Source organism: Oncorhynchus kisutch, unplaced genomic scaffold (assembly GCF_002021735.2).
Source record: "Oncorhynchus kisutch isolate 150728-3 unplaced genomic scaffold, Okis_V2 scaffold1278, whole genome shotgun sequence".
NCBI classification, from domain to species: domain Eukaryota; kingdom Metazoa; phylum Chordata; class Actinopteri; order Salmoniformes; family Salmonidae; genus Oncorhynchus; species Oncorhynchus kisutch.
In genome coordinates, this window is record NW_022263223.1 from 41,434 (window position 1) to 59,724 (window position 18,291).

At 41.3% G+C, this 18,291-nt stretch overlaps 25 non-coding genes across 25 annotated transcripts; all 25 read left to right on the forward strand.

The window, feature by feature from the left end:
• The first annotated feature begins 385 nt into the window (after positions 1-385).
• Positions 386-467, forward strand: trnas-cga (transfer RNA serine (anticodon CGA)). The gene has a single exon. It is a non-coding gene; the product is annotated as a tRNA-Ser (tRNA).
• Positions 468-688: 221 nt separating this feature from the next.
• trnas-uga (transfer RNA serine (anticodon UGA)) lies at positions 689-770 on the forward strand. The gene has a single exon. It is a non-coding gene; the product is annotated as a tRNA-Ser (tRNA).
• A 1,135-nt stretch (positions 771-1,905) lies between these two features.
• trnas-cga (transfer RNA serine (anticodon CGA)) lies at positions 1,906-1,987 on the forward strand. The gene has a single exon. It is a non-coding gene; the product is annotated as a tRNA-Ser (tRNA).
• A 220-nt stretch (positions 1,988-2,207) lies between these two features.
• trnas-aga (transfer RNA serine (anticodon AGA)) lies at positions 2,208-2,290 on the forward strand. The gene has a single exon. It is a non-coding gene; the product is annotated as a tRNA-Ser (tRNA).
• Positions 2,291-2,510: 220 nt separating this feature from the next.
• Positions 2,511-2,593, forward strand: trnas-aga (transfer RNA serine (anticodon AGA)). The gene has a single exon. It is a non-coding gene; the product is annotated as a tRNA-Ser (tRNA).
• A 1,135-nt stretch (positions 2,594-3,728) lies between these two features.
• On the forward strand, positions 3,729-3,810 carry trnas-cga (transfer RNA serine (anticodon CGA)). Its single transcript has one exon. It is a non-coding gene; the product is annotated as a tRNA-Ser (tRNA).
• Positions 3,811-4,031: 221 nt separating this feature from the next.
• Positions 4,032-4,113, forward strand: trnas-uga (transfer RNA serine (anticodon UGA)). Its single transcript has one exon. It is a non-coding gene; the product is annotated as a tRNA-Ser (tRNA).
• Positions 4,114-5,248: 1,135 nt separating this feature from the next.
• trnas-cga (transfer RNA serine (anticodon CGA)) lies at positions 5,249-5,330 on the forward strand. Its single transcript has one exon. It is a non-coding gene; the product is annotated as a tRNA-Ser (tRNA).
• Positions 5,331-5,853: 523 nt separating this feature from the next.
• trnas-aga (transfer RNA serine (anticodon AGA)) lies at positions 5,854-5,936 on the forward strand. Its single transcript has one exon. It is a non-coding gene; the product is annotated as a tRNA-Ser (tRNA).
• A 1,135-nt stretch (positions 5,937-7,071) lies between these two features.
• On the forward strand, positions 7,072-7,153 carry trnas-cga (transfer RNA serine (anticodon CGA)). The gene has a single exon. It is a non-coding gene; the product is annotated as a tRNA-Ser (tRNA).
• A 220-nt stretch (positions 7,154-7,373) lies between these two features.
• Positions 7,374-7,456, forward strand: trnas-aga (transfer RNA serine (anticodon AGA)). The gene has a single exon. It is a non-coding gene; the product is annotated as a tRNA-Ser (tRNA).
• A 220-nt stretch (positions 7,457-7,676) lies between these two features.
• On the forward strand, positions 7,677-7,759 carry trnas-aga (transfer RNA serine (anticodon AGA)). The gene has a single exon. It is a non-coding gene; the product is annotated as a tRNA-Ser (tRNA).
• Positions 7,760-8,894: 1,135 nt separating this feature from the next.
• trnas-cga (transfer RNA serine (anticodon CGA)) lies at positions 8,895-8,976 on the forward strand. Its single transcript has one exon. It is a non-coding gene; the product is annotated as a tRNA-Ser (tRNA).
• A 220-nt stretch (positions 8,977-9,196) lies between these two features.
• On the forward strand, positions 9,197-9,279 carry trnas-aga (transfer RNA serine (anticodon AGA)). Its single transcript has one exon. It is a non-coding gene; the product is annotated as a tRNA-Ser (tRNA).
• A 220-nt stretch (positions 9,280-9,499) lies between these two features.
• Positions 9,500-9,582, forward strand: trnas-aga (transfer RNA serine (anticodon AGA)). The gene has a single exon. It is a non-coding gene; the product is annotated as a tRNA-Ser (tRNA).
• Positions 9,583-10,718: 1,136 nt separating this feature from the next.
• On the forward strand, positions 10,719-10,800 carry trnas-cga (transfer RNA serine (anticodon CGA)). Its single transcript has one exon. It is a non-coding gene; the product is annotated as a tRNA-Ser (tRNA).
• A 220-nt stretch (positions 10,801-11,020) lies between these two features.
• On the forward strand, positions 11,021-11,103 carry trnas-aga (transfer RNA serine (anticodon AGA)). Its single transcript has one exon. It is a non-coding gene; the product is annotated as a tRNA-Ser (tRNA).
• A 523-nt stretch (positions 11,104-11,626) lies between these two features.
• Positions 11,627-11,709, forward strand: trnaf-aaa (transfer RNA phenylalanine (anticodon AAA)). The gene has a single exon. It is a non-coding gene; the product is annotated as a tRNA-Phe (tRNA).
• A 1,136-nt stretch (positions 11,710-12,845) lies between these two features.
• trnas-cga (transfer RNA serine (anticodon CGA)) lies at positions 12,846-12,927 on the forward strand. The gene has a single exon. It is a non-coding gene; the product is annotated as a tRNA-Ser (tRNA).
• A 1,438-nt stretch (positions 12,928-14,365) lies between these two features.
• trnas-cga (transfer RNA serine (anticodon CGA)) lies at positions 14,366-14,447 on the forward strand. Its single transcript has one exon. It is a non-coding gene; the product is annotated as a tRNA-Ser (tRNA).
• Positions 14,448-14,666: 219 nt separating this feature from the next.
• trnas-uga (transfer RNA serine (anticodon UGA)) lies at positions 14,667-14,748 on the forward strand. Its single transcript has one exon. It is a non-coding gene; the product is annotated as a tRNA-Ser (tRNA).
• A 1,438-nt stretch (positions 14,749-16,186) lies between these two features.
• trnas-cga (transfer RNA serine (anticodon CGA)) lies at positions 16,187-16,268 on the forward strand. The gene has a single exon. It is a non-coding gene; the product is annotated as a tRNA-Ser (tRNA).
• A 219-nt stretch (positions 16,269-16,487) lies between these two features.
• trnas-uga (transfer RNA serine (anticodon UGA)) lies at positions 16,488-16,569 on the forward strand. The gene has a single exon. It is a non-coding gene; the product is annotated as a tRNA-Ser (tRNA).
• Positions 16,570-17,700: 1,131 nt separating this feature from the next.
• On the forward strand, positions 17,701-17,782 carry trnas-cga (transfer RNA serine (anticodon CGA)). Its single transcript has one exon. It is a non-coding gene; the product is annotated as a tRNA-Ser (tRNA).
• A 219-nt stretch (positions 17,783-18,001) lies between these two features.
• Positions 18,002-18,083, forward strand: trnas-uga (transfer RNA serine (anticodon UGA)). Its single transcript has one exon. It is a non-coding gene; the product is annotated as a tRNA-Ser (tRNA).
• The last annotated feature ends 208 nt before the right edge of the window (positions 18,084-18,291 follow it).

An 18,291-nucleotide genomic window follows, 5' to 3' on the forward strand; every position in this document is an offset into this window, starting at 1 on the left:
ATTGCTTTTTTTTTTTTTACTTTGCTTGGAAAAAAAATCAACTAGGCAGTTGAATTTGGATACTTTTGTCCTTGTGTGAGGTAACTCAGAAAGCTGTGATTGCAGAATGGTTACATTTTTGGACTCAAAATCCATTGGGGTTGACCAGTGCAGGTTTCAACCCTGCGAGCAGCGCTTTGACAATCCAGTCTTTATTTGTAACATGTCATTGGGGACTTGATATGGATAATGCTTGGACATGTCCTTTGATTCAAGTGCTCAGAATTGATCTTCCATGACAAACGTTTCAAGTAGGCTCTTCAATAGCAATAATCTGCTCACTTTAGAGGTAAAATGGACAGAACGAGATAGCGGACTGGTTAAGGGTCTGTAAATAACAGGATAAGCTGTGATGGCCGAGAGGTTAAGGCGTTGGACTCGAAATCCAATGGGGTCTCCCCGCGCAGGTTCGAACCCTGCTCACAGCGCTACGGCAAACCAGTTTTCCTTTTCAACATATCCTAGGTGACATGATATGGATAATGTGTGCTTAATACATGGACTTGTCCTTTGATTCAAGTGCTCAGAATATTTTTTCCTTGACAAACATTTCAAATAGGCTCTTCAGTAGAAAGTCTAGTCTTTACCGAAGTAAAATCTACAGAATCAGATAGCCGACTGGTTAAGGATTTGTTTTTTAATGTAGCAGGCTGTGATGGCCGAGTGGTTAAGGCGTTGGACTTGAAATCCAATGGGGTCTCCCCGCGCAGGTTCGAACCCTGCTCACAGCGCTTTGACAAACCAGTCTTTATTTGCAACATGTCATTGGAGACTTGATATGGATAATGTGTGCTTAATGCATGGACTTGTCCTTTGATTCAGGTGCTCAGAGTATATCTCCATTGGCAAACAGTTCAAATAGTTTCTTCAGTACTGTTGTTTGTATTAGATTTATTATGGATTTTCTGAGAGCCATGTGGGTATGTCCTCAGACTTGAAACCCCATTGGGTCTCTCTGCTCCTTTTTAAATCTTATTCTCAGTGAATAGTCCACTTGTACATTCTCTGCACATAGTTTTTTGACATGCACATTAAACTTCCAACATTCACAGCTTTGGAAAGGACCGAGGTTACTTGGCGCAATAAGATCAAAATGTTGTGCCATCAAGTTTACCATTTTTCACCAATGATGTCTGTTTCCAAGTCCCAATCCCTTTACTTGCATTCCAACAGCTGCAATGGCCGAGTTCTTTAGACGTTGGACCTGAATTTCAATGTGGTCTCCCCACCCATGTTCTTAACTTGCTTGAAGCATATAGCCCACTTCTGCTTTCTCCTCATCAATTTCCTTAGATTCCTACTGCTTTTATGGCTAAGTGGTTTACGCATTGTAATTGAAGTCCAATGTATTCTCCCTGTAAAGTGTTCAACTCTGCTTACTGGGTGATGATAAAGTAGACCTTTAACAATTGGGTCTATCTCCTTTGAATTTAAATTGTCCTTACTTTATGTGCTCGTCCAACGATTGAAGTGCTTAGAAAATTGCTTTTTTTTTTTTTACTTTGCTTGGAAAAAAAATCGACTAGGCAGTTGAATTTGGATACTTTTGTCCTTGTGTGAGGTAACTCAGAAAGCTGTGATTGCAGAATGGTTACATTTTTGGACTCAAAATCCATTGGGGTTGACCAGTGCAGGTTTCAACCCTGCGAGCAGCGCTTTGACAATCCAGTCTTTATTTGTAACATGTCATTGGGGACTTGATATGGATAATGCTTGGACATGTCCTTTGATTCAAGTGCTCAGAATTGATCTTCCATGACAAACGTTTCAAGTAGGCTCTTCAATAGCAATAATCTGCTCACTTTAGAGGTAAAATGGACAGAACAAGATAGCGGACTGGTTAAGGGTCTGTAAATAACAGGAGAAGCTGTGATGGCCGAGAGGGTAAGGCGTTGGACTCGAAATCCAATGGGGTCTCCCCGCGCAGGTTCGAACCCTGCTCACAGCGCTTTGACAAACCAGTTTTTATTTGCAACATGTCATTGGAGACTTGATATGGATAATGTGTGCTTAATGCATGGACTTGTCCATTGACTCAGGTGGTCAGAATAAAACTCCTTGACAAACAGTTCAAACAGGCTCTTCAGTAGAAGGTCTAGTCTTTACAGAAGTAAAATGTACAGAATCAGATAGCCCGACTGGGTAAGGACTGTTTCTTAACATAGCGAGCTGCGATTGCCGAGTGGTAAATTGCGTTGGACTAGAAATCCAATGGGATCTCCCCGCGCAGGTTCGAACCCTGCTCACAGCGCTTTGACAAACCAGTTTTTATTTGCAACATGTCATTGGAGACTTGATATGGATAATGTGTGCTTAATGCATGTACTTGTCCATTGACTCAGGTGGTCAGAATAAAACTCCTTGACAAACAGTTCAAACAGGCTCTTCAGTAGAAGGTCTAGTCTTTACAGAAGTAAAATGTACAGAATCAGATAGCCCGACTGGGTAAGGACTGTCTCTTAACATAGCGAGCTGCGATTGCCGAGTGGTAAATTGCGTTGGACTAGAAATCCAATGGGATCTCCCCGCGCAGGTTCGAACCCTGCTCACAGCGCTTTGACAAACCAGTCTTTATTTGCAACATGTCATTGGAGACTTGATATGGATAATGTGTGCTTAATGCATGGACTTGTCCTTTGATTCAGGTGCTCAGAGTATATCTCCATTGGCAAACAGTTCAAATAGTTTCTTCAGTACTGTTGTTTGTATTAGATTTATTATGGATTTTCTGAGAGCCATGTGGGTATGTCCTCAGACTTGAAACCCCATTGGGTCTCTCTGCTCCTTTTTAAATCTTATTCTCAGTGAATAGTCCACTTGTACATTCTCTGCACATAGTTTTTTGACATGCACATTAAACTTCCAACATTCACAGCTTTGGAAAGGACCGAGGTTACTTGGCGCAATAAGATCAAAATGTTGTGCCATCAAGTTTACCATTTTTCACCAATGATGTCTGTTTCCAAGTCCCAATCCCTTTACTTGCATTCCAACAGCTGCAATGGCCGAGTTCTTTAGACGTTGGACCTGAATTTCAATGTGGTCTCCCCACCCATGTTCTTAACTTGCTTGAAGCATATAGCCCACTTCTGCTTTCTCCTCATCAATTTCCTTAGATTCCTACTGCTTTTATGGCTAAGTGGTTTACGCATTGTAATTGAAGTCCAATGTATTCTCCCTGTAAAGTGTTCAACTCTGCTTACTGGGTGATGATAAAGTAGACCTTTAACAATTGGGTCTATCTCCTTTGAATTTAAATTGTCCTTACTTTATGTGCTCGTCCAACGATTGAAGTGCTTAGAAAATTGCTTTTTTTTTTTTTACTTTGCTTGGAAAAAAAATCAACTAGGCAGTTGAATTTGGATACTTTTGTCCTTGTGTGAGGTAACTCAGAAAGCTGTGATTGCAGAATGGTTACATTTTTGGACTCAAAATCCATTGGGGTTGACCAGTGCAGGTTTCAACCCTGCGAGCAGCGCTTTGACAATCCAGTCTTTATTTGTAACATGTCATTGGGGACTTGATATGGATAATGCTTGGACATGTCCTTTGATTCAAGTGCTCAGAATTGATCTTCCATGACAAACGTTTCAAGTAGGCTCTTCAATAGCAATAATCTGCTCACTTTAGAGGTAAAATGGACAGAACGAGATAGCGGACTGGTTAAGGGTCTGTAAATAACAGGATAAGCTGTGATGGCCGAGAGGTTAAGGCGTTGGACTCGAAATCCAATGGGGTCTCCCCGCGCAGGTTCGAACCCTGCTCACAGCGCTACGGCAAACCAGTTTTCCTTTTCAACATATCCTAGGTGACATGATATGGATAATGTGTGCTTAATACATGGACTTGTCCTATGATTCAAGTGCTCAGAATATTTTTTCCTTGACAAACATTTCAAATAGGCTCTTCAGTAGAAAGTCTAGTCTTTACCGAAGTAAAATCTACAGAATCAGATAGCCGACTGGTTAAGGATTTGTTTTTTAATGTAGCAGGCTGTGATGGCCGAGTGGTTAAGGCGTTGGACTTGAAATCCAATGGGGTCTCCCCGCGCAGGTTCGAACCCTGCTCACAGCGCTTTGACAAACCAGTCTTTATTTGCAACATGTCATTGGAGACTTGATATGGATAATGTGTGCTTAATGCATGGACTTGTCCTTTGATTCAGGTGCTCAGAGTATATCTCCATTGGCAAACAGTTCAAATAGTTTCTTCAGTACTGTTGTTTGTATTAGATTTATTATGGATTTTCTGAGAGCCATGTGGGTATGTCCTCAGACTTGAAACCCCATTGGGTCTCTCTGCTCCTTTTTAAATCTTATTCTCAGTGAATAGTCCACTTGTACATTCTCTGCACATAGTTTTTTGACATGCACATTAAACTTCCAACATTCACAGCTTTGGAAAGGACCGAGGTTACTTGGCGCAATAAGATCAAAATGTTGTGCCATCAAGTTTACCATTTTTCACCAATGATGTCTGTTTCCAAGTCCCAATCCCTTTACTTGCATTCCAACAGCTGCAATGGCCGAGTTCTTTAGACGTTGGACCTGAATTTCAATGTGGTCTCCCCACCCATGTTCTTAACTTGCTTGAAGCATATAGCCCACTTCTGCTTTCTCCTCATCAATTTCCTTAGATTCCTACTGCTTTTATGGCTAAGTGGTTTATGCATTGTAATTGAAGTCCAATGTATTCTCCCTGTACAGTGTTCAACTCTGCTTACTGGGTGATGATAAAGTAGACCTTTAACAATTGGGTCTATCTCCTTTGAATTTAAATTGTCCTTACTTTATGTGCTCGTCCAACGATTGAAGTGCTTAGAAAATTGCTTTTTTTTTTTTTACTTTGCTTGGAAAAAAAATCAACTAGGCAGTTGAATTTGGATACTTTTGTCCTTGTGTGAGGTAACTCAGAAAGCTGTGATTGCAGAATGGTTACATTTTTGGACTCAAAATCCATTGGGGTTGACCAGTGCAGGTTTCAACCCTGCGAGCAGCGCTTTGACAATCCAGTCTTTATTTGTAACATGTCATTGAGGACTTGATATGGATAATGCTTGGACATGTCCTTTGATTCAAGTGCTCAGAATTGATCTTCCATGACAAACGTTTCAAGTAGGCTCTTCAATAGCAATAATCTGCTCACTTTAGAGGTAAAATGGACAGAACGAGATAGCGGACTGGTTAAGGGTCTGTAAATAACAGGAGAAGCTGTGATGGCCGAGAGGGTAAGGCGTTGGACTCGAAATCCAATGGGGTCTCCCCGCGCAGGTTCGAACCCTGCTCACAGCGCTTTGACAAACCAGTTTTTATTTGCAACATGTCATTGGAGACTTGATATGGATAATGTGTGCTTAATGCATGGACTTGTCCATTGACTCATGTGGTCAGAATAAAACTCCTTGACAAACAGTTCAAACAGGCTCTTCAGTAGAAGGTCTAGTCTTTACTGAAGTAAAATGTACAGAATCAGATAGCCCGACTGGGTAAGGACTGTTTCTTAACATAGCGAGCTGCGATTGCCGAGTGGTAAATTGCGTTGGACTAGAAATCCAATGGGATCTCCCCGCGCAGGTTCGAACCTTGCTCACAGCGCTTTGACAAACCAGTCTTTATTTGCAACATGTCATTGGAGACTTGATATGGATAATGTGTGCTTAATGCATGGACTTGTCCATTGACTCAGGTGGTCAGAATAAAACTCCTTGACAAACAGTTCAAACAGGCTCTCCAGTAGAAGGTCTAGTCTTTACAGAAGTAAAATGTACAGAATCAGATAGCCCGACTGGGTAAGGACTGTTTCTTAACATAGCGAGCTGCGATTGCAGAGTGGTAAATTGCGTTGGACTAGAAATCCAATGGGATCTCACCGCGCAGGTTCGAACCCTGCTCACAGCGCTTTGACAAACCAGTCTTTATTTGCAACATGTCATTGGAGACTTGATATGGATAATGTGTGCTTAATGCATGGACTTGTCCTTTGATTCAGGTGCTCAGAGTATATCTCCATTGGCAAACAGTTCAAATAGTTTCTTCAGTACTGTTGTTTGTATTAGATTTATTATGGATTTTCTGAGAGCCATGTGGGTATGTCCTCAGACTTGAAACCCCATTGGGTCTCTCTGCTCCTTTTTAAATCTTATTCTCAGTGAATAGTCCACTTGTACATTCTCTGCACATAGTTTTTTGACATGCACATTAAACTTCCAACATTCACAGCTTTGGAAAGGACCGAGGTTACTTGGCGCAATAAGATCAAAATGTTGTGCCATCAAGTTTACCATTTTTCACCAATGATGTCTGTTTCCAAGTCCCAATCCCTTTACTTGCATTCCAACAGCTGCAATGGCCGAGTTCTTTAGACGTTGGACCTGAATTTCAATGTGGTCTCCCCACCCATGTTCTTAACTTGCTTGAAGCATATAGCCCACTTCTGCTTTCTCCTCATCAATTTCCTTAGATTCCTACTGCTTTTATGGCTAAGTGGTTTACGCATTGTAATTGAAGTCCAATGTATTCTCCCTGTAAAGTGTTCAACTCTGCTTACTGGGTGATGATAAAGTAGACCTTTAACAATTGGGTCTATCTCCTTTGAATTTAAATTGTCCTTACTTTATGTGCTCGTCCAACGATTGAAGTGCTTAGAAAATTGCTTTTTTTTTTTTTACTTTGCTTGGAAAAAAAATCAACTAGGCAGTTGAATTTGGATACTTTTGTCCTTGTGTGAGGTAACTCAGAAAGCTGTGATTGCAGAATGGTTACATTTTTGGACTCAAAATCCATTGGGGTTGACCAGTGCAGGTTTCAACCCTGCGAGCAGCGCTTTGACAATCCAGTCTTTATTTGTAACATGTCATTGGGGACTTGATATGGATAATGCTTGGACATGTCCTTTGATTCAAGTGCTCAGAATTGATCTTCCATGACAAACGTTTCAAGTAGGCTCTTCAATAGCAATAATCTGCTCACTTTAGAGGTAAAATGGACAGAACAAGATAGCGGACTGGTTAAGGGTCTGTAAATAACAGGAGAAGCTGTGATGGCCGAGAGGGTAAGGCGTTGGACTCGAAATCCAATGGGGTCTCCCCGCGCAGGTTCGAACCCTGCTCACAGCGCTTTGACAAACCAGTTTTTATTTGCAACATGTCATTGGAGACTTGATATGGATAATGTGTGCTTAATGCATGGACTTGTCCATTGACTCAGGTGGTCAGAATAAAACTCCTTGACAAACAGTTCAAACAGGCTCTTCAGTAGAAGGTCTAGTCTTTACAGAAGTAAAATGTACAGAATCAGATAGCCCGACTGGGTAAGGACTGTTTCTTAACATAGCGAGCTGCGATTGCCGAGTGGTAAATTGCGTTGGACTAGAAATCCAATGGGATCTCCCCGCGCAGGTTCGAACCCTGCTCACAGCGCTTTGACAAACCAGTTTTTATTTGCAACATGTCATTGGAGACTTGATATGGATAATGTGTGCTTAATGAATGTACTTGTCCATTGACTCAGGTGGTCAGAATAAAACTCCTTGACAAACAGTTCAAACAGGCTCTTCAGTAGAAGGTCTAGTCTTTACAGAAGTAAAATGTACAGAATCAGATAGCCCGACTGGGTAAGGACTGTCTCTTAACATAGCGAGCTGCGATTGCCGAGTGGTAAATTGCGTTGGACTAGAAATCCAATGGGATCTCCCCGCGCAGGTTCGAACCCTGCTCACAGCGCTTTGACAAACCAGTCTTTATTTGCAACATGTCATTGGAGACTTGATATGGATAATGTGTGCTTAATGCATGGACTTGTCCTTTGATTCAGGTGCTCAGAGTATATCTCCATTGGCAAACAGTTCAAATAGTTTCTTCAGTACTGTTGTTTGTATTAGATTTATTATGGAATTTCTGAGAGCCATGTGGGTATGTCCTCAGACTTGAAACCCCATTGGGTCTCTCTGCTCCTTTTTAAATCTTATTCTCAGTGAATAGTCCACTTGTACATTCTCTGCACATAGTTTTTTGACTTGCACATTAAACTTCCAACATTCACAGCTTTGGAAAGGACCGAGGTTACTTGGCGCAATAAGATCAAAATGTTGTGCCATCAAGTTTACCATTTTTCACCAATGATGTCTGTTTCCAAGTCCCAATCCCTTTACTTGCATTCCAACAGCTGCAATGGCCGAGTTCTTTAGACGTTGGACCTGAATTTCAATGTGGTCTCCCCACCCATGTTCTTAACTTGCTTGAAGCATATAGCCCACTTCTGCTTTCTCCTCATCAATTTCCTTAGATTCCTACTGCTTTTATGGCTAAGTGGTTTACGCATTGTAATTGAAGTCCAATGTATTCTCCCTGTACAGTGTTCAACTCTGCTTACTGGGTGATGATAAAGTAGACCTTTAACAATTGGGTCTATCTCCTTTGAATTTAAATTGTCCTTACTTTATGTGCTCGTCCAACGATTGAAGTGCTTAGAAAATTGCTTTTTTTTTTTTTACTTTGCTTGGAAAAAAAATCAACTAGGCAGTTGAATTTGGATACTTTTGTCCTTGTGTGAGGTAACTCAGAAAGCTGTGATTGCAGAATGGTTACATTTTTGGACTCAAAATCCATTGGGGTTGACCAGTGCAGGTTTCAACCCTGCGAGCAGCGCTTTGACAATCCAGTCTTTATTTGTAACATGTCATTGGGGACTTGATATGGATAATGCTTGGACATGTCCTTTGATTCAAGTGCTCAGAATTGATCTTCCATGACAAACGTTTCAAGTAGGCTCTTCAATAGCAATAATCTGCTCACTTTAGAGGTAAAATGGACAGAACAAGATAGCGGACTGGTTAAGGGTCTGTAAATAACAGGAGAAGCTGTGATGGCCGAGAGGGTAAGGCGTTGGACTCGAAATCCAATGGGGTCTCCCCGCGCAGGTTCGAACCCTGCTCACAGCGCTTTGACAAACCAATTTTTATTTGCAACATGTCATTGGAGACTTGATATGGATAATGTGTGCTTAATGCATGGACTTGTCCATTGACTCAGGTGGTCAGAATAAAACTCCTTGACAAACAGTTCAAACAGGCTCTTCAGTAGAAGGTCTAGTCTTTACAGAAGTAAAATGTACAGAATCAGATAGCCCGACTGGGTAAGGACTGTTTCTTAACATAGCGAGCTGCGATTGCCGAGTGGTAAATTGCGTTGGACTAGAAATCCAATGGGATCTCCCCGCGCAGGTTCGAACCCTGCTCACAGCGCTTTGACAAACCAGTTTTTATTTGCAACATGTCATTGGAGACTTGATATGGATAATGTGTGCTTAATGAATGTACTTGTCCATTGACTCAGGTGGTCAGAATAAAACTCCTTGACAAACAGTTCAAACAGGCTCTTCAGTAGAAGGTCTACTCTTTACAGAAGTAAAATGTACAGAATCAGATAGCCCGACTGGGTAAGGACTGTCTCTTAACATAGCGAGCTGCGATTGCCGAGTGGTAAATTGCGTTGGACTAGAAATCCAATGGGATCTCCCCGCGCAGGTTCGAACCCTGCTCACAGCGCTTTGACAAACCAGTCTTTATTTGCAACATGTCATTGGAGACTTGATATGGATAATGTGTGCTTAATGCATGGACTTGTCCTTTGATTCAGGTGCTCAGAGTATATCTCCATTGGCAAACAGTTCAAATAGTTTCTTCAGTACTGTTGTTTGTATTAGATTTATTATGGAATTTCTGAGAGCCATGTGGGTATGTCCTCAGACTTGAAACCCCATTGGGTCTCTCTGCTCCTTTTTAAATCTTATTCTCAGTGAATAGTCCACTTGTACATTCTCTGCACATAGTTTTTTGACTTGCACATTAAACTTCCAACATTCACAGCTTTGGAAAGGACCGAGGTTACTTGGCGCAATAAGATCAAAATGTTGTGCCATCAAGTTTACCATTTTTCACCAATGATGTCTGTTTCCAAGTCCCAATCCCTTTACTTGCATTCCAACAGCTGCAATGGCCGAGTTCTTTAGACGTTGGACCTGAATTTCAATGTGGTCTCCCCACCCATGTTCTTAACTTGCTTGAAGCATATAGCCCACTTCTGCTTTCTCCTCATCAATTTCCTTAGATTCCTACTGCTTTTATGGCTAAGTGGTTTACGCATTGTAATTGAAGTCCAATGTATTCTCCCTGTAAAGTGTTCAACTCTGCTTACTGGGTGATGATAAAGTAGACCTTTAACAATTGGGTCTATCTCCTTTGAATTTAAATTGTCCTTACTTTATGTGCTCGTCCAACGATTGAAGTGCTTAGAAAATTGCTTCTTTTTTTTTTTACTTTGCTTGGAAAAAAAATCAACTAGGCAGTTGAATTTGGATACTTTTGTCCTTGTGTGAGGTAACTCAGAAAGCTGTGATTGCAGAATGGTTACATTTTTGGACTCAAAATCCATTGGGGTTGACCAGTGCAGGTTTCAACCCTGCGAGCAGCGCTTTGACAATCCAGTCTTTATTTGTAACATGTCATTGGGGACTTGATATGGATAATGCTTGGACATGTCCTTTGATTCAAGTGCTCAGAATTGATCTTCCATGACAAACGTTTCAAGTAGGCTCTTCAATAGCAATAATCTGCTCACTTTAGAGGTAAAATGGACAGAACAAGATAGCGGACTGGTTAAGGGTCTGTAAATAACAGGAGAAGCTGTGATGGCCGAGAGGGTAAGGCGTTGGACTCGAAATCCAATGGGGTCTCCCCGCGCAGGTTCGAACCCTGCTCACAGCGCTTTGACAAACCAGTTTTTATTTGCAACATGTCATTGGAGACTTGATATGGATAATGTGTGCTTAATGCATGGACTTGTCCATTGACTCAGGTGGTCAGAATAAAACTCCTTGACAAACAGTTCAAACAGGCTCTTCAGTAGAAGGTCTAGTCTTTACAGAAGTAAAATGTACAGAATCAGATAGCCCGACTGGGTAAGGACTGTTTCTTAACATAGCGAGCTGCGATTGCCGAGTGGTAAATTGCGTTGGACTAGAAATCCAATGGGATCTCCCCGCGCAGGTTCGAACCCTGCTCACAGCGCTTTGACAAACCAGTTTTTATTTGCAACATGTCATTGGAGACTTGATATGGATAATGTGTGCTTAATGAATGTACTTGTCCATTGACTCAGGTGGTCAGAATAAAACTCCTTGACAAACAGTTCAAACAGGCTCTTCAGTAGAAGGTCTAGTCTTTACAGAAGTAAAATGTACAGAATCAGATAGCCCGACTGGGTAAGGACTGTCTCTTAACATAGCGAGCTGCGATTGCCGAGTGGTAAATTGCGTTGGACTAGAAATCCAATGGCATCTCCCCGCGCAGGTTCGAACCCTGCTCACAGCGCTTTGACAAACCAGTTTTTATTTGCAACATGTCATTGGAGACTTGATATGGATAATGTGTGCTTAATGCATGGACTTGTCCATTGACTCATGTGGTCAGAATAAAACTCCTTGACAAACAGTTCAAACAGGCTCTTCAGTAGAAGGTCTAGTCTTTACTGAAGTAAAATGTACAGAATCAGATAGCCCGACTGGGTAAGGACTGTTTCTTAACATAGCGAGCTGCGATTGCCGAGTGGTAAATTGCGTTGGACTAAAAATCCAATGGGATCTCCCCGCGCAGGTTCGAACCCTGCTCACAGCGCTTTGACAAACCAGTCTTTATTTGCAACATGTCATTGGAGACTTGATATGGATAATGTGTGCTTAATGCATGGACTTGTCCTTTGATTCAGGTGCTCAGAGTATATCTCCATTGGCAAACAGTTCAAATAGTTTCTTCAGTACTGTTGTTTGTATTAGATTTATTATGGATTTTCTGAGAGCCATGTGGGTATGTCCTCAGACTTGAAACCCCATTGGGTCTCTCTGCTCCTTTTTAAATCTTATTCTCAGTGAATAGTCCACTTGTACATTCTCTGCACATAGTTTTTTGACATGCACATTAAACTTCCAACATTCACAGCTTTGGAAAGGACCGAGGTTACTTGGCGCAATAAGATCAAAATGTTGTGCCATCAAGTTTACCATTTTTCACCAATGATGTCTGTTTCCAAGTCCCAATCCCTTTACTTGCATTCCAACAGCTGCAATGGCCGAGTTCTTTAGACGTTGGACCTGAATTTCAATGTGGTCTCCCCACCCATGTTCTTAACTTGCTTGAAGCATATAGCCCACTTCTGCTTTCTCCTCATCAATTTCCTTAGATTCCTACTGCTTTTATGGCTAAGTGGTTTACGCATTGTAATTGAAGTCCAATGTATTCTCCCTGTACAGTGTTCAACTCTGCTTACTGGGTGATGATAAAGTAGACCTTTAACAATTGGGTCTATCTCCTTTGAATTTAAATTGTCCTTACTTTATGTGCTCGTCCAACGATTGAAGTGCTTAGAAAATTGCTTTTTTTTTTTTTTACTTTGCTTGGAAAAAAAATCAACTAGGCAGTTGAATTTGGATACTTTTGTCCTTGTGTGAGGTAACTCAGAAAGCTGTGATTGCAGAATGGTTACATTTTTGGACTCAAAATCCATTGGGGTTGACCAGTGCAGGTTTCAACCCTGCGAGCAGCGCTTTGACAATCCAGTCTTTATTTGTAACATGTCATTGGGGACTTGATATGGATAATGCTTGGACATGTCCTTTGATTCAAGTGCTCAGAATTGATCTTCCATGACAAACGTTTCAAGTAGGCTCTTCAATAGCAATAATCTGCTCACTTTAGAGGTAAAATGGACAGAACGAGATAGCGGACTGGTTAAGGGTCTGTAAATAACAGGAGAAGCTGTGATGGCCGAGAGGGTAAGGCGTTGGACTCGAAATCCAATGGGGTCTCCCCGCGCAGGTTCGAACCCTGCTCACAGCGCTTTGACAAACCAGTTTTTATTTGCAACATGTCATTGGAGACTTGATATGGATAATGTGTGCTTAATGCATGGACTTGTCCATTGACTCATGTGGTCAGAATAAAACTCCTTGACAAACAGTTCAAACAGGCTCTTCAGTAGAAGGTCTAGTCTTTACTGAAGTAAAATGTACAGAATCAGATAGCCCGACTGGGTAAGTACTGTTTCTTAACATAGCGAGCTGCGATTGCCGAGTGGTAAATTGGTTGGACTAGAAATCCAATGGGATCTCCCCGCGCAGGTTCGAACCTTGCTCACAGCGCTTTGACAAACCAGTCTTTATTTGCAACATGTCATTGGAGACTTGATATGGATAATGTGTGCTTAATGCATGGACTTGTCCTTTGATTCAGGTGCTCAGAGTATATCTCCATTGGCAAACAGTTCAAATAGTTTCTTCAGTACTGTTGTTTGTATTAGATTTATTATGGATTTTCTGAGAGCCATGTGGGTATGTCCTCAGACTTGAAACCCCATTGGGTCTCTCTGCTCCTTTTTAAATCTTATTCTCAGTGAATAGTCCACTTGTACATTCTCTGCACATAGTTTTTTGACATGCACATTAAACTTCCAACATTCACAGCTTTGGAAAGGACCGAGGTTACTTGGCGCAATAAGATCAAAATGTTGTGCCATCAAGTTTACCATTTTTCACCAATGATGTCTGTTTCCAAGTCCCAATCCCTTTACTTGCATTCCAACAGCTGCAATGGCCGAGTTCTTTAGACGTTGGACCTGAATTTCAATGTGGTCTCCCCACCCATGTTCTTAACTTGCTTGAAGCATATAGCCCACTTCTGCTTTCTCCTCATCAATTTCCTTAGATTCCTACTGCTTTTATGGCTAAGTGGTTTACGCATTGTAATTGAAGTCCAATGTATTCTCCCTGTAAAGTGTTCAACTCTGCTTACTGGGTGATGATAAAGTAGACCTTTAACAATTGGGTCTATCTCCTTTGAATTTAAATTGTCCTTACTTTATGTGCTCGTCCAACGATTGAAGTGCTTAGAAAATTGCTTTTTTTTTTTTTTACTTTGCTTGGAAAAAAAATCAACTAGGCAGTTGAATTTGGATACTTTTGTCCTTGTGTGAGGTAACTCAGAAAGCTGTGATTGCAGAATGGTTACATTTTTGGACTCAAAATCCATTGGGGTTGACCAGTGCAGGTTTCAACCCTGCGAGCAGCGCTTTGACAATCCAGTCTTTATTTGTAACATGTCATTGGGGACTTGATATGGATAATGCTTGGACATGTCCTTTGATTCAAGTGCTCAGAATTGATCTTCCATGACAAACGTTTCAAGTAGGCTCTTCAATAGCAATAATCTGCTCACTTTAGAGGTAAAATGGACAGAACGAGATAGCGGACTGGTTAAGGGTCTGTAAATAACAGGAGAAGCTGTGATGGCCGAGAGGTTAAGGCGTTGGACTCGAAATCCAATGGGGTCTCCCCGCGCAGGTTCGAACCCTACTCACAGCGCTAATTCAAACCAGTTTTCCTTTTTAACATATCATAGGTGACATGATATGGATAATGTGCTTAATACATGGACTTGTCCTTTGATTCAAGTGCTCAGAATATTTTTTCCTTGACAAACATTTCAAATAGGCTCTTCAGTAGAAAGTCTAGTCTTTACCGAAGTAAAATCTACAGAATCAGATAGCCGACTGGTTAAGGATTTGTTTTTTAATGTAGCAGGCTGTGATGGCCGAGTGGTTATGGCGTTGGACTTGAAATCCAATGGGGTCTCCCCGCGCAGGTTCGAACCCTGCTCACAGCGCTTTGACAAACCAGTTTTTATTTGCAACATGTCATTGGAGACTTGATATGGATAATGTGTGCTTAATGCATGGACTTGTCCATTGACTCAGGTGGTCAGAATAAAACTCCTTGACAAACAGTTCAAACAGGCTCTTCAGTAGAAGGTCTAGTCTTTACTGAAGTAAAATGTACAGAATCAGATAGCCCGACTGGGTAAGGACTGTTTCTTAACATAGCGAGCTGCGATTGCCGAGTGGTAAATTGCGTTAAACTAGAAATCCAATGGGATCTCCCCGCGCAGGTTCGAACCCTGCTCACAGCGCTTTGACAAACCAGTCTTTATTTGCAACATGTCATTGGAGACTTGATATGGATAATGTGTGCTTAATGCATGGACTTGTCCTTTGATTCAGGTGCTCAGAGTGTATCTCCATTGGCAAACAGTTCAAATAGTTTCTTCAGTACTGTTGTTTGTATTAGATTTATTATGGAATTTCTGAGAGCCATGTGGGTATGTCCTCAGACTTGAAACCCCATTGGGTCTCTCTGCTCCTTTTTAAATCTTATTCTCAGTGAATAGTCCACTTGTACATTCTCTGCACATAGTTTTTTGACTTGCACATTAAACTTCCAACATTCACAGCTTTGGAAAGGACCGAGGTTACTTGGCGCAATAAGATCAAAATGTTGTGCCATCAAGTTTACCATTTTTCACCAATGATGTCTGTTTCCAAGTCCCAATCCCTTTACTTGCATTCCAACAGCTGCAATGGCCGAGTTCTTTAGACGTTGGACCTGAATTTCAATGTGGTCTCCCCACCCATGTTCTTAACTTGCTTGAAGCATATAGCCCACTTCTGCTTTCTCCTCATCAATTTCCTTAGATTCCTACTGCTTTGATGGCTAAGTGGTTTAAGCATTGTAATTGAAGTCCAATGTATTCTCCCTGTACAGTGTTCAACTCTGCTTACTGGGTGATGATAAAGTAGACCTTTAACAATTGGGTTTATCTCCTTTGAATTTAAATTGTCCTTACTTTATGTGCTCGTCCAACGATTGAAGTGCTTAGAAAATAGCTTTTTTTTTTTTTACTTTGCTTGAAAAAAAAATCAACTAGGCAGTTGAATTTGGATACTTTTGTCCTTGTGTGAGGTAACTCAGAAAGCTGTGATTGCAGAATGGTTACATTTTTGGACTCAAAATCCACTGGGGTTGACCAGTGCAGGTTTGAACCCTGCGAGCAGCGCTTTGACAATCCAGTCTTTATTTGTAACATGTCATTGGGGACTTGATATGGATAATGCTTGGACATGTCCTTTGATTCAAGTGCTCAGAATTGATCTTCCATGACAAACGTTTCAAGTAGGCTCTTCAATAGCAATAATCTGCTCACTTTAGAGGTAAAATGGACAGAACGAGATAGCGGACTGGTTAAGGGTCTGTAAATAACAGGAGAAGCTGTGATGGCCGAGAGGTTAAGGCGTTGGACTCGAAATCCAATGGGGTTTCCCCGCGCAGGTTCGAACCCTGCTCACAGCGCTACGGCAAACCAGTTTTCCTTTTTAACATATCCTAGGTGACATGATATGGATAATGTGCTTAATACATGGACTTGTCCTTTGATTCAAGTGCTCAGAATATTTTTTCCTTGACAAACATTTCAAATAGGCTCTTCAGTAGAAAGTCTAGTCTTTACCGAAGTAAAATCTACAGAATCAGATAGCCGACTGGTTAAGGATTTGTTTTTTAATGTAGCAGGCTGTGATGACCGAGTGGTTAAGGCGTTGGACTTGAAATCCAATGGGGTCTCCCCGCGCAGGTTCGAACCCTGCTCACAGCGCTTTGACAAACCAGTTTTTATTTGCAACATGTCATTGGAGACTTGATATGGATAATGCTTAATGCATGGACTTGTCCTTTGATTCAGGTGCTCAGAGTATATCTCCATTGGCAAACAGTTCAAATAGTTTCTTCAGTACTGTTGTTTGTATTAGATTTATTATGGAATTTCTGAGAGCCATGTGGGTATGTCCTCAGACTTGAAACCCCATTGGGTCTCTCTGCTCCTTTTTAAATCTTATTCTCAGTGAATAGTCCACTTGTACATTCTCTGCACATAGTTTTTTGACTTGCACATTAAACTTCCAACATTCACAGCTTTGGAAAGGACCGAGGTTACTTGGCGCAATAAGATCAAAATGTTGTGCCATCAAGTTTACCATTTTTCACCAATGATGTCTGTTTCCAAGTCCCAATCCCTTTACTTGCATTCCAACAGCTGCAATGGCCGAGTTCTTTAGACGTTGGACCTGAATTTCAATGTGGTCTCCCCACCCATGTTCTTAACTTGCTTGAAGCATATAGCCCACTTCTGCTTTCTCCTCATCAATTTCCTTAGATTCCTACTGCTTTGATGGCTAAGTGGTTTAAGCATTGTAATTGAAGTCCAATGTATTCTCCCTGTACAGTGTTCAACTCTGCTTACTGGGTGATGATAAAGTAGACCTTTAACAATTGGGTCTATCTCCTTTGAATTTAAATTGTCCTTACTTTATGTGCTCGTCCAACGATTGAAGTGCTTAGAAAATAGCTTTTTTTTTTTTTACTTTGCTTGAAAAAAAAATCAACTAGGCAGTTGAATTTGGATACTTTTGTCCTTGTGTGAGGTAACTCAGAAAGCTGTGATTGCAGAATGGTTACATTTTTGGACTCAAAATCCATTGGGGTTGACCAGTGCAGGTTTGAACCCTGCGAGCAGCACTTTGACAATCCAGTCTTTATTTGTAACATGTCATTGGGGACTTGATATGGATAATGCTTGGACATGTCCTTTGATTCAAGTGCTCAGAATTGATCTTCCATGACAAACGTTTCAAGTAGGCTCTTCAATAGCAATAATCTGCTCACTTTAGAGGTAAAATGGACAGAACGAGATAGCGGACTGGTTAAGGGTCTGTAAATAACAGGAGAAGCTGTGATGGCCGAGAGAGTAAGGCGTTGGACTCGAAATCCAATGGGGTCTCCCCGCGCAGGTTCGAACCCTGCTCACAGCGCTACGGAAAACCAGTTTTCCTTTTTAACATATCCTAGGTGACATGATATGGATAATGTGCTTAATACATGGACTTGTCCTTTGATTCAAGTGCTCAGAATATTTTTTCCTTGACAAACATTTCAAATAGGCTCTTCAGTAGAAAGTCTAGTCTTTACCGAAGTAAAATCTACAGAATCAGATAGCCGACTGGTTAAGGATTTGTTTTTTAATCTAGCAGGCTGTGATGGCCGAGTGGTTAAGGCGTTGGACTTGAAATCCAATGGGGTCTCCCCGCGCAGGTTCGAACCCTGCTCACAGCGCTTTGACAAACCAGTTTTTATTTGCAACATGTCATTGGAGACTTGATATGGATAATGTGTGCTTAATGAATGTACTTGTCCATTGACTCAGGTGGTCAGAATAAAACTCCTTGACAAACAGTTCAAACAGGCTCTTCAGTAGAAGGTCTATTCTTTACAGAAGTAAAATGTACAGAATCAGATAGCCCGACTGGGTAAGGACTGTTTC